A 10,840-nucleotide genomic window follows, 5' to 3' on the forward strand; every position below is an offset into this window, starting at 1 on the left:
CTTTCGTACGCATGAACGCTTTTCATTACACACTTTTAAGCAATCTCTAAAATCCCCAGCTAGAGCCCAGCGCCATGACTGAATCCCTATCCCATGACTCGTGCTTTGCGAGGGAAGGAGATTCCTGCTAGCGAGGAGCAGTGAGAGCTGGCAGCGAGGCTGGTCCGTGCTCAGTGCTCCCTGTTTCTCTGTCTGCTCCAACCTTAAGCAGCTCAGAAACACGGGATTTGCCATTTCTCTCAGAGGAGCCTTGTGCAGACCTTACCCGTACTCAGTCAAACGCTGTTTGGTCTCAGGGTGCCTTCTGCTAATCACAACTACCACACTTCTTCAGTGGGTCAGTACTGCTAGTTCTCAGTGGTCGTGTGGTTATTGCCTGTATGTTTACCAAGCCTTGAAGACCACAGTCCAAAATGACACTTATTAGTGGTAACCCCAGTGCTTGGGCAATTTTGGCCATTGTCGTCTGATTTTACCCAGGTCAACCGTGTGCAACGACTCATTCAAAAAAAAAACCCATCAGTGGAGACCACAGAGGTTCATAAATGCTCCATCTTCCTTTCCTAAAGGAGTGAACCTTTCCACTGGTCAAAGCAAGAAGATGTTTACCAGAAGCTGGAGCGCTGGCGGTGCTGCCGGCTCTATGCAGAGCACAGCAACCAGAAGAGCCCACACAAAACAGCCTCCCAGAGCAGAGCTTTCCACGGTGGTATGATTAGGCCCGAGATGTTTATATTTTATTACATCCATTTTTCTCCAAGAAATATTAAAATGCTCTCTCTGTTTGAAGGGAGGGGAAAAAAACACACATGAGCTGCCTAGCTCTCCCTAAGCAACCTATCAAATAAAGCAATAAAGTATTAGCAGACAGAATGGCTTTAAAAGGACCCACAGCAGTTTCAGATCATCAGGGGGAGAATAGGAATGGAAATGATTCTGAAAATTATTTGTAGTACCTTAACAGCAGCTCCTTAATACCTCCCAGAGTATTCTCAGACATTAGCACAGCCGAGCTGCTGCTCCATGCCAATTACTGTCCCTGCATTTGCCTCCACTTGAGAGGGATTTGCAGAGGATCCAGCTGAAATGAGATTTTAGTGAGATTCTGCAGCTCTTGCAAGTCCCCACTGCAGCAGTAGAGGTGGTGTCAAGTGTAAGCTCTCCCTGCTCTTCCCGTTAAGACGCTCTCCAGAAATAGAGTTTAAACATGGCTCAGACAAGGAACTGTCCACTGAAGCTGAATTTCTACAGTTTCCTCACTGCAGGGATTGACTTCTCACTAATGAAGCTGAGAAGCAAGAGCCATTTACGACATCCACACAGCCCAAACCCTCTAGGGTTTGTCCAGTTTTGGTTTTAGCTCCTCTTTCACCCTGTGGTATCACAAAGTGCCTACAGTGTGTAACTCTCTATAGCAGTGCTTCATTGCCAACAGCAGGTTTACCTCCTTATCCTTGTAATGTAACCCCTAAGGAAGGTCCCAGACAACCTCAGTTATTGTATGTCAGACACCAGAGGTCCCGGACAGCCTCAGTTATTGTATGTCTCAGTCTTTTGTTCATAAAGACCCAACCCAACATTCTCTCTGACATCCCAGGGTCACGGCATGCAACAAGAACAGATGCTTGTAGCAGCTGCCTGTCTTCTGACATTGCCTTCACCCAACTGTGTAAAAGTTTGCTGTGCTGAGACAGAGAGTCTGTAACACAAATTTGTGCCGTGGCACCTTCTCAGCAGGTTGGAAATTCTGAGCCAGACTTCTCGTAGAGGGTCCTGCCCTAAACTGAGGCCTGAGGCTGGCATGGCGATGGGAGGCTGTGCCAGCTACCAAGGTGCTGCTTCAGCTGTGGGGCTCCTGGTCAGGCGCTGTGTCTGCAAGGCAGGAGAGGTCTAGCAATGGAGTCAGCATAAGAAGACTGTGCAGACAGCCAGTTCTTCAATTGCTCATAGAGGCCCTTGTTTGGCTTTGGTTTTAAGCCACCAGGCTAGCCCGGACTCTTCCACCCAGCCAGCCAGCTGGAGATCTTCAAACACTAAAACAAGGCAGGGAAAAGGGGGAATATGGCTTCTACCTTGTCACTACAGCCCAGCAAAGACTTTCCTTGCCTTGCTCACCACCACTTGACATCTCTTTTCCCACAACACTTTTTTCCCCATGTCCAGACAACATGGAAGGGGCTGGGAATGTGAGTGGAAAGTGGGTCTAGATCCTTTATTGTTCCTTGTTCCTGTGTGTGGGCGGTAAGAGAAATACCAGAGCTGCTTCTTAGCAGACCTCTTTGGCCTGGCTATAAATCAGAGCAGCTCCAGCGGCATGATCCAGGAAATACCCCAAGCACATGATCATTCTCTGATGGCCATCCCCTCCTCTCCCTTCAGACAGAGCTCTACCTTCAGCTCCCAGCTCTCCACCTGCCCGCCCCAGCTCACTGCTGCCCATCCTTGCAAGCTGGTACAGGGGGCACGAAGGGAGGAGAGGGGACCTTCAGCTGCTCCGTGCTCCCAGAGCTCCCCAAGGACTGCGCTGAGTAGCGAGCAGGAGTCTGTCTGCAGGAGAGAACCATGCTCTCATAAAACAGGGCTTGAATGTCAAGTGAGGTTTGGGTTCTGGAGCAGCTCTGCTCCCAGACTGGGATAAATCAAGCCAGGGGAAGACTATTGCACTGTTACTCTTCTGATTCATTCTCCCATGTAGACAAGCACAAAGTTAAAATAGCTCCAGCTTTTCTCTTGGCCCCAGAGTAGGAGCACACAGGTAGCATGAAGATGCACATAAGGTGTTCTTGTAGATACTTTGCCCTGTTCTGTCTCTGTGGGACATACGAGGTTTTGGCTGTAGATGGGACAGCCTCGGTGCCCTGGGGAAGCAGTGGCTCCCTTTGCTTTCAGAACTGGCCATGAAGCTGCCATCCATTGCAGAAGAAGAGCAGTGCCAGTCAGCTCTGTTCGCAAAAATAAATAGAGGAACAGAAAGTTGTACCAGGATTAAGTCATGGGTGACAACTATGTGAACACAGAGTTCTCCACCAAGTTACGAAATACCAGCTGAGCTGCTAGGAAGGAGTTTTAATGTTGCAGCATAGATTCTATGTGCTAAACATTGCTGCTTTACTATTAAAACCCAAGGAAGTTTGCAACATACGACCACATTTACAAAATGCTGCAGAAGTTTGCATCATTGTGTTGTAAATGCCTCTACTATTTTGGCTCTGGCAGGCCTGCATGTCAGGAACAAGTGCTGAGCTCTTGAGTAACCACGTGTGTCAGTGCACGGAAAACATTGCTAGAGATTCAACAGCATCACAAGTAGAAGTTACTTATTATGTTTTACATTTTTAAATTGTTTTAAGGTTACTTTCTCTTGCCTCTAACGCGTAGTATCAGGCTCTGAAGTTTAGGCGTTTCAGGAAAGATGCTTTGTGAGATGGAGACCTTTCTTAGTTAAATATTTTCATCTGCCAAAAAATGCATGTACAAGCCAGTTGAAGTGATTTGGTTTTGTGCCAAACTTACCACTGTTTCAACCGTTAAAAAAAAAATGTAGGGGACAAATCCTAAATCTTATGTTTCAAAATGTTTTACTGAAAGATCTACTTTTTCATTTCATTGTTTCTGTCCCTCCTCGAACTTGCATAAAATGAGAACTGAAAACAGAACATTACATCCTGTATGAATTAAATGTTTTGTCTGATCAAAAGTAAATTGTGTGTTTGGGGGTGGGGGAAAAACCATCAAACCAAAAATATAGTTTTAATTCTAGTGTTTTAAATGGAGAATGTTGGATCTTTAATGATGCTTTCATTTGAATTACTTAGGAGTGCATGAAAAGCAAGATAAAGTGCTTTAGATCTTTCCTGTGCTGGAGATGATGTGTTTGTGCATGCAATGTACAAAGCAGTTTAAACCTTACATTTTAATACAACATATTTATGAGAAAATCTTACTTACATCATCATGTCTTCAGTGCTAATGCAGATTGGCTTTCACACTGACGGAAAAGACAAACAAAACCAAGGCAGTGTAGCTCAATCCATGAAAGTCCTAACAACACGTCCGTTTCTCAGCTGTGTTCATCTTTCTCATCTCTCATGATACAGTATCAGTCATTGTTACAGGCTCCTAGTCTAGACAAGGCCTGAATTTCTATGGAGAAAGACAAACAAACACTGACAAACCTTGTTTAGGGAAGTAGTCTGTTCTTTGGTTGTTTGATTATTTAAAAGAAAACAAGCAACTGTGTAGCAATTCACAAGAAAATCACAACAGATAACTACTAGGAGGATTTTAATTGATTTTTCTTAGATCTGGAGAGCAGTAGCTTTGTGAATCAGGTTGTGGTTATTTTATTATCCATAGAATGGTTTGGGTTGAAAGCGACCTTAAAGATCATCCAGTTTCAACCTTACTCCCATGGGCAGGGACACCTTTCACTACACCAGGTTGATCAAAGCCCCATCCAACCTGGTCTTGAACACTTCCAGGGATGAGGCATCCACAACTCTGGGCAATCTGTTCCAGTGCCTCACCACCCTCAGAGTAAAGTTCTTTATATCCAATCTAAATCTACCCTCTCTCAGTTTAAAGCCATTTCCCCTTAACCTATCACTAAACACCCTTGTAACAAGTCCCTCTCCAGCTTTCCTGTAGGCTCCCTTTAGGTACTGGAAGGCTGCTAGAAGGTCTCCCCAGAGCTTTCTCTTCTCCAGGCTGAACCCCAACTCTCTCAGCCTGTCTTCAGAGGAGAGGTGCTCCAGCCTTCGAATCATCTTCGTGACCCTCCTCTGGACCCACTCCAACAGCTCCATGTCCTTCTTATGATGGGGTGCCCAGAGTTCAATGCAGTACTGCAGGTGGAGTCTCATGAGAGCAGAGCAGAGGGGCAGAATCACCTCCCTCGACCTGCTGGCCACACTTCTTTGGATGCAGCCCAGGATACAGTTGGCTTTCTGGGCTGCAAGCGGACATTGCTGGCTCATGTTGAGCTTCTCATCAACCAACACCCTCAAGTTCTTCTCCTCTGTGCTGCTCTCAATCCATTCTCCACCCAGCCTGTATTTGTGCTTGGGATTACCCCAACCCATGTGCAAGACCTTGCACTTGGCCTTGTTGAACTTCATGAGATTCTTACAGGCCCACTTCTCCAGCCTGTCAAGGTCCCTCTGGATGGCATCCCTTCTCTCCAGCGTGTCAACCACACCACACAACTTGGTGTCGTCAGCAAACTTGGTGAGGGCTCACTCACTGTCCATGTTGCCGATAAAGATGTTAAAACAGCACCAGCCCCTATACCAACCCCTGATGAACACCACTTGTCATTTGTCTCCACTTGGACATTGAGCTGTTGACTGCAACTCTTTGAGTGCAACCATCCAGTCAATTCCTTATCCACCAAGTGGTCCATCCATCAAATCCATGTATCTCCAATTTAAAGACAACAATATCATACAGGACAGTGTCAAATGCTTTGCACAAGTGCAGGTAGATGACATCAGTTGCTCTTCCCTTATCCATCGATGCCGTAACCCCATTGTAGAAGGCCACCATATTTGTCAGGTATGATTTGCCCTTTGTGAAGTCATGGTGGCTATCAACAGCCAACATTATTATTGTTGTTATCCTATTTGAAATTTCAGGCAGAATTATAAAGAAATCCAATTATTATCCATGACTTCAATCACAATACACAACGCATTACCAACAGCAAAGTTGCCTGGATTTGGTTGCAAAGACAAGGGTAGATTCACTACTGCAAACATTTTAAGTGTTTCCAGGTTTTGAAAGTTTATCAGCCTGGAAAATGTATCCTATTCTTGAAATGAAACACACTGTGACCAAACACAACTACTACTTAGAAATACTTGTGAAACTAACTCCCCCCTGTTCTGGAAGATGTCGGAAGCTGATACTGAAGAGGTATCACAGGCATGGAGGCCATCTCACGTGCAGCTACACCAAGACCTCCAGAGCTGACGGCACATGTCTGCACAGGGGGAGCAAACAGAGCACCTTATAGAGCTGTAATAGAGCAGCCCCCAGCATTCAGAGGCTGGGAACACACTGACCTATAGCTCGTTGACCTATAGCTCATGCTTATCCCCAAGTCCCTGTCTGACCAAGCAGCCCTACCTCTGTTACAAAACGAGGGGTTCAGTGGCAGCCCCACAAGTGCTCTGTGGGCTATGCCCCTCCCAGGTTCCAAAACATCTTATTTCTGCAGCCTCCATGTGGCCTGAGTGCAGGTTCCATTTCAAACACCTTTGCAACAGGCAGCGCTGCCATCGGGCTGCCTTCCCGGGCATCCTGCCTGTCACTGCCACAGGTGCTGATTGGGCAGGTGGGGGCCACGGAGCCTGTCAGGCCTCTGGATATGGCAGGAGAGGCCACCTCAGCAAGTGCTCGAAGCTCCAAGAGAACCTGGGAATAGCCATGTGGCTGTCCCACATTTTTCCCTCTGGATGATCAGCTAGTTTGGACCTGAGTTCACCCTACAACAACTGCTACACAACAGTATGGACATAACCCATGAGATTTGCTCCTGCTAGTGTAGAAACACAGAGGTGTCCCTCTCCCAGTTCTCCTTTGAAATCTCTCTCTCTTCTCACACAAGAACTTGTTTTCAAGGTGAATGCTAAAAGCAACAGGTCTTCTTCTTTGGCCTTCACACCCTTCTAGGAGCCCACTAATGAAGAGATTAGCCTCCTTAGCAGCTTTAATTTGGGTTTCATGCATGCTCCGCCTAGTAACTCTGATGAACTATCCCAAACAACAGCCTCAGGAGCGGGTTCCACAGGCTACACAAGGCTTAGAGAGGACACCAGAATGCGACAGACCTGCTGAAGTTGTGCCACACAGGTATCTGGTAAGCGGCAGCAGGTAGGGCTCAACACCAACACTCACATCACCAGTACATTGTCCTCGAAGCCAGTGTTAGGCAACAGACTGCTTACAGTGCTCATGGCTGCCACCTTTCAGTGCTTTCTGCATTTCTTCTTGAGGAAGGAGACACATCTGGTGCAGAAAAGTCAGATATTTGTGGGATATTTCTGAGAGCCGATAATGATCAAAGAGGATAACAGAGAAGACAGGTTACTGATATGGAGCCAGGTGGTAAGTTGGACACCACAAACTCTGCATTTTGAGACAACTATGTGTAAAATCATAAAGCTTGGAGAAAAAAACAAAAACAAAAACAAACAAAAAAAACAGGCTAGGGAAGCAGAAGCTTTGATAATGACAGTGTTTCTTTCTAGCAGACATAGCTGTGCACAATGTCATGGTATGTCATTTGACCAGACAGCTAATATAATCTTTGGATGTGTAGCTAGGAGAACACCAAAATTAAAAATGGAAAGATGACATGATGTCCGTACCGAGGTTTTCAAAAGCACCAGCCTTCTCACCCCTCAGGACGACCTGTGTATTCAAGTCAGATGTTTTACTGACTGTCAACAAGTCAAGTCAGATCTCTTAATTCTCTGCAGTCTGTCTCCAGACCAGCCTTTTTCTCACTCTGCTTTGAGAGCACAACCCCTGACTGTGACTACCTCTCCGTACCTGCCCCCATTACCACATAACGCTAAAGCTTAAAGCTTCTTCCACACTTCACTCTTGTGTGCCCAGGATAAACTCCCCATAAGAATTCATTTTCTTTTCTACCTCACCTCATATCCCACCATAAAGCTTTCCTCCACTGCACCATCTGCCAAACAGCTGGGGAAAGGTCCAGCTCCTCTCACATCCTGGCTGCTGCAGTGACACCACCTGCCATGTTAGCAATGCTACTATCTCTTGTCTCCTTGGTTTATCCCTGGCCATGGTTAGCATTTGTACAGTATGAAGCACAATGATATGCTCGGGTTCCCTATGTTCCCTAAGTGTGGTGGCTGTGTCTAAGGAGGACATGGTTTGGAGAATACTTCTGAGCTTGTGGGTCCTGACATGAACATTACTCATGAACAAATTCAGTGAAGTGATGATGGTGGGTGCTAGCTACCCTTTTGTACTGTACGGACCACCATAGGTACAGATCATGGCTAAGCCCTCAGCTTTGATAACAGTGTAGATGTTGAAGATACAACAAAACTCAGTGTCTCAAAATTAAAACCAGATATGAGTGGGCTATAGAAAATAAACACATTTTTCATAGTGAAGGGGATTAACCAATGGAAATAATATTTCATGTTGTGTACTGGATTCTTCATCTCTAGAAATGCCATCATCAAGACAGGAAGGGGGTTTTTCAGCTGATGTGCTCATGTTCAGATGAGAATCAGTTCAAGGAAAACGCAGTTCAAGGAAATCCAAGAGATGACGTGATATGTCTGAGATTAGACTCTATGATCAGGTTGGTCCCATGATATCTTTCAGCAGGAAATCTCCCGAACCCCAGCTAGCACTGTGACTGTCTTTAAGCTTTAGCCTTTTACGGGGTGACAGTGACACAACCTACAACCTTTCAGCAGGAACTTGCACTTAGGGAGCAATGCAATAGAAAGTGAGGAAGGAACATCTCCTCATCTCTTCTTTTGCTGTCCTCTCCCCCAATCCATCACAGCTTCTCTGATCCCTCTAAATTCTCCTTGTTTTGCTCACCAAATGGAAGCTTCAGTTTGGTATGCAGTTTAATGGAGCTTTGTTTGTGCAGATGTCTGGAAAGACCTTCTGTAAACTGTTCTTACCAAACATTGAAAGTAATGCCTGAACATGCAGGCAGCCTCTCAGTGTTGCTCAAGATCATTTGACGTGTCGTTAAAGAGACATCGCTGTTTAATCCTCGTTCTTTTCGCGTTTTGAAAACAATGCCGTTTCAAGAAAAAGGGCAGGATTTGTTTCTGGAAGTAGTTGTACTCTTCAGTTTTCTGTTGAGTTTCATGGCAATCTCACTCTTAATATGTGCAATTTTGAGACTGCATTAACTATGCCTGCAGCATTGTATTTCTGTGTTGGGTGTGTATCATACTGTTATAACTATAGCAGAACCACTGGACATGGGAGTGCTCCTGACGATTTGCCAGGGTGAGACCACGGGTGCATTAGCTCACTTTCCATGTCCCAGCCACAGTGGAGAGGAACAGCTAGAGACCAGGACCCTGTTGCACGATCAGCTTAGAAATAAACTGCTTGGCTTATGCTTGTTACAGCCAGTAATTTAATGTGGGCAAAATTGTAAGTGGGATAATGAAAGCCACTGGTTATAAAACAAAATCAGACCTTCCATTGGTGCTGATGTAAATAAGCAGCTGGTGTTAATGCAGCAGGCTGCAGCCTAGCAAGTGCAATCACATTCTGTGATTCTGTGAAGTAGGCATCCCTGTGACTTCAAGGCTGGATGCAGTTGCTGTGTGAGCAGTGGAGCCTCCAAATGGCATCCTTGCCTCCTGCCACCTGTCCAAGGGCTTAAACCTGCACCAGAGCATGACGATGTGCTGAGACCTCCTTCTCCAGTTCCCTGTCTCCAGTCGACCCCTGTGAGTTACTCACTTGCTAGATGCTTGAGGGATTTGAGCTGCAGGTGCTGTAAGAGGCAGTCAGCTTGCCCAGTCTAGACACTTGGGTACTCTATGTCATTGTCCAGTTCAAGACCAGCCTCACCTGGACACAGAATATGAAGACAATTAAGATTAAGCCCTCTTTTTTCTGATAGTGGAGAGAAGAGGAGAAACATCAGCACAGGTGGCACCCCTAAGTGAGGGTGGATTCACTTACTTTCTGCTGGACAAGGCTAAGCAGCCAGGAGAAGCCACACTACACATGCAGCAGTGCTCTTTGGTTTTGTTCTCGCATCGATTTTCCAAACATGGGGCAGCAAAACACGCAGCAGGAGTATCTGTGCTGCACTTTGAATCCAAACCATATGTCAAAAGGATGCTGGATCGTTTGTACGACAAAACTGAACGACGCAGTAAGGTAATAGGATTCCATGTCCCATAAAAATCTACTTTTCTCAGAAAACGAGTGTGTGTGTCAACGACTGTCTTTGAATTGGGCATGGACAGCCACTGTTATTCATCATTCACGGACTTCTGGTGGCCAGGGATTCAAAAGGCTGACAAATCCCTCATGATAAGGGAATAAATTGTAATCAGCTGTTGTATAAAGATTAGACACAGATTTATTACAGATGTATCTGCCGGGGCAGCACACGACACATGTCACGAGCTCTTCTTGGGGCAAAGTCGTGCTCTCTCAACGCAAAATTGAGAGGACAAGGAAATAAAAAAAGCAGCTTGTGGATTGCATGGTCTGTTTCATTTCAGTTAAGGATCACAAATCAAAGGGATTACCAAGTCACAAACACTTCCTACAAAGCAAAGCAAAGACGGATTTACCCGTGCACTGAATCGCTGAAAATTGCTGCCACTATTTGAGGGGGGCACTTTTGTGCTTTTCTCTTGGCTGCAGGTCTGAATTGTCCAGAGAGAGGAACTTGACTGAAATACTGCTGAAAACCAACAACAGGTCATTTCAAGCCCTGTGAGTTAAAACATTGCGAAACAGGAGTATTTCACTACGAAATAACAGGCAAACTAACGGCCTAGGAGCTGGGCCACAAATGCAATGTCTCAAGGAAAGTTACCTCTCACAAATGGTTTGAACGAGCTTCAAGTGTGTCAAGAGGGAAAAACCCAAAACCATACAAAAAGTCTTTAGGAAATAAACCTCTTTCCTGTCTCCATGTCCCTCATACCGAGTACTAAGCTTCTTTTACACCCACAGGGCACACTGTTCAGCTTGTGGAGGATTATGGTGGCTTTCTTTGGCACAACTCAGCGAGAACTCCTTTCTTACTGTGACATCTGAGAATGAAAAAAAAAAAACCCCAAACAAAAACCAACAACCC

The sequence above is a fragment of the Tauraco erythrolophus genome, chromosome 1, assembly GCF_009769465.1.
Source record: "Tauraco erythrolophus isolate bTauEry1 chromosome 1, bTauEry1.pri, whole genome shotgun sequence".
Taxonomy (NCBI): Eukaryota; Metazoa; Chordata; class Aves; order Musophagiformes; family Musophagidae; genus Tauraco; species Tauraco erythrolophus.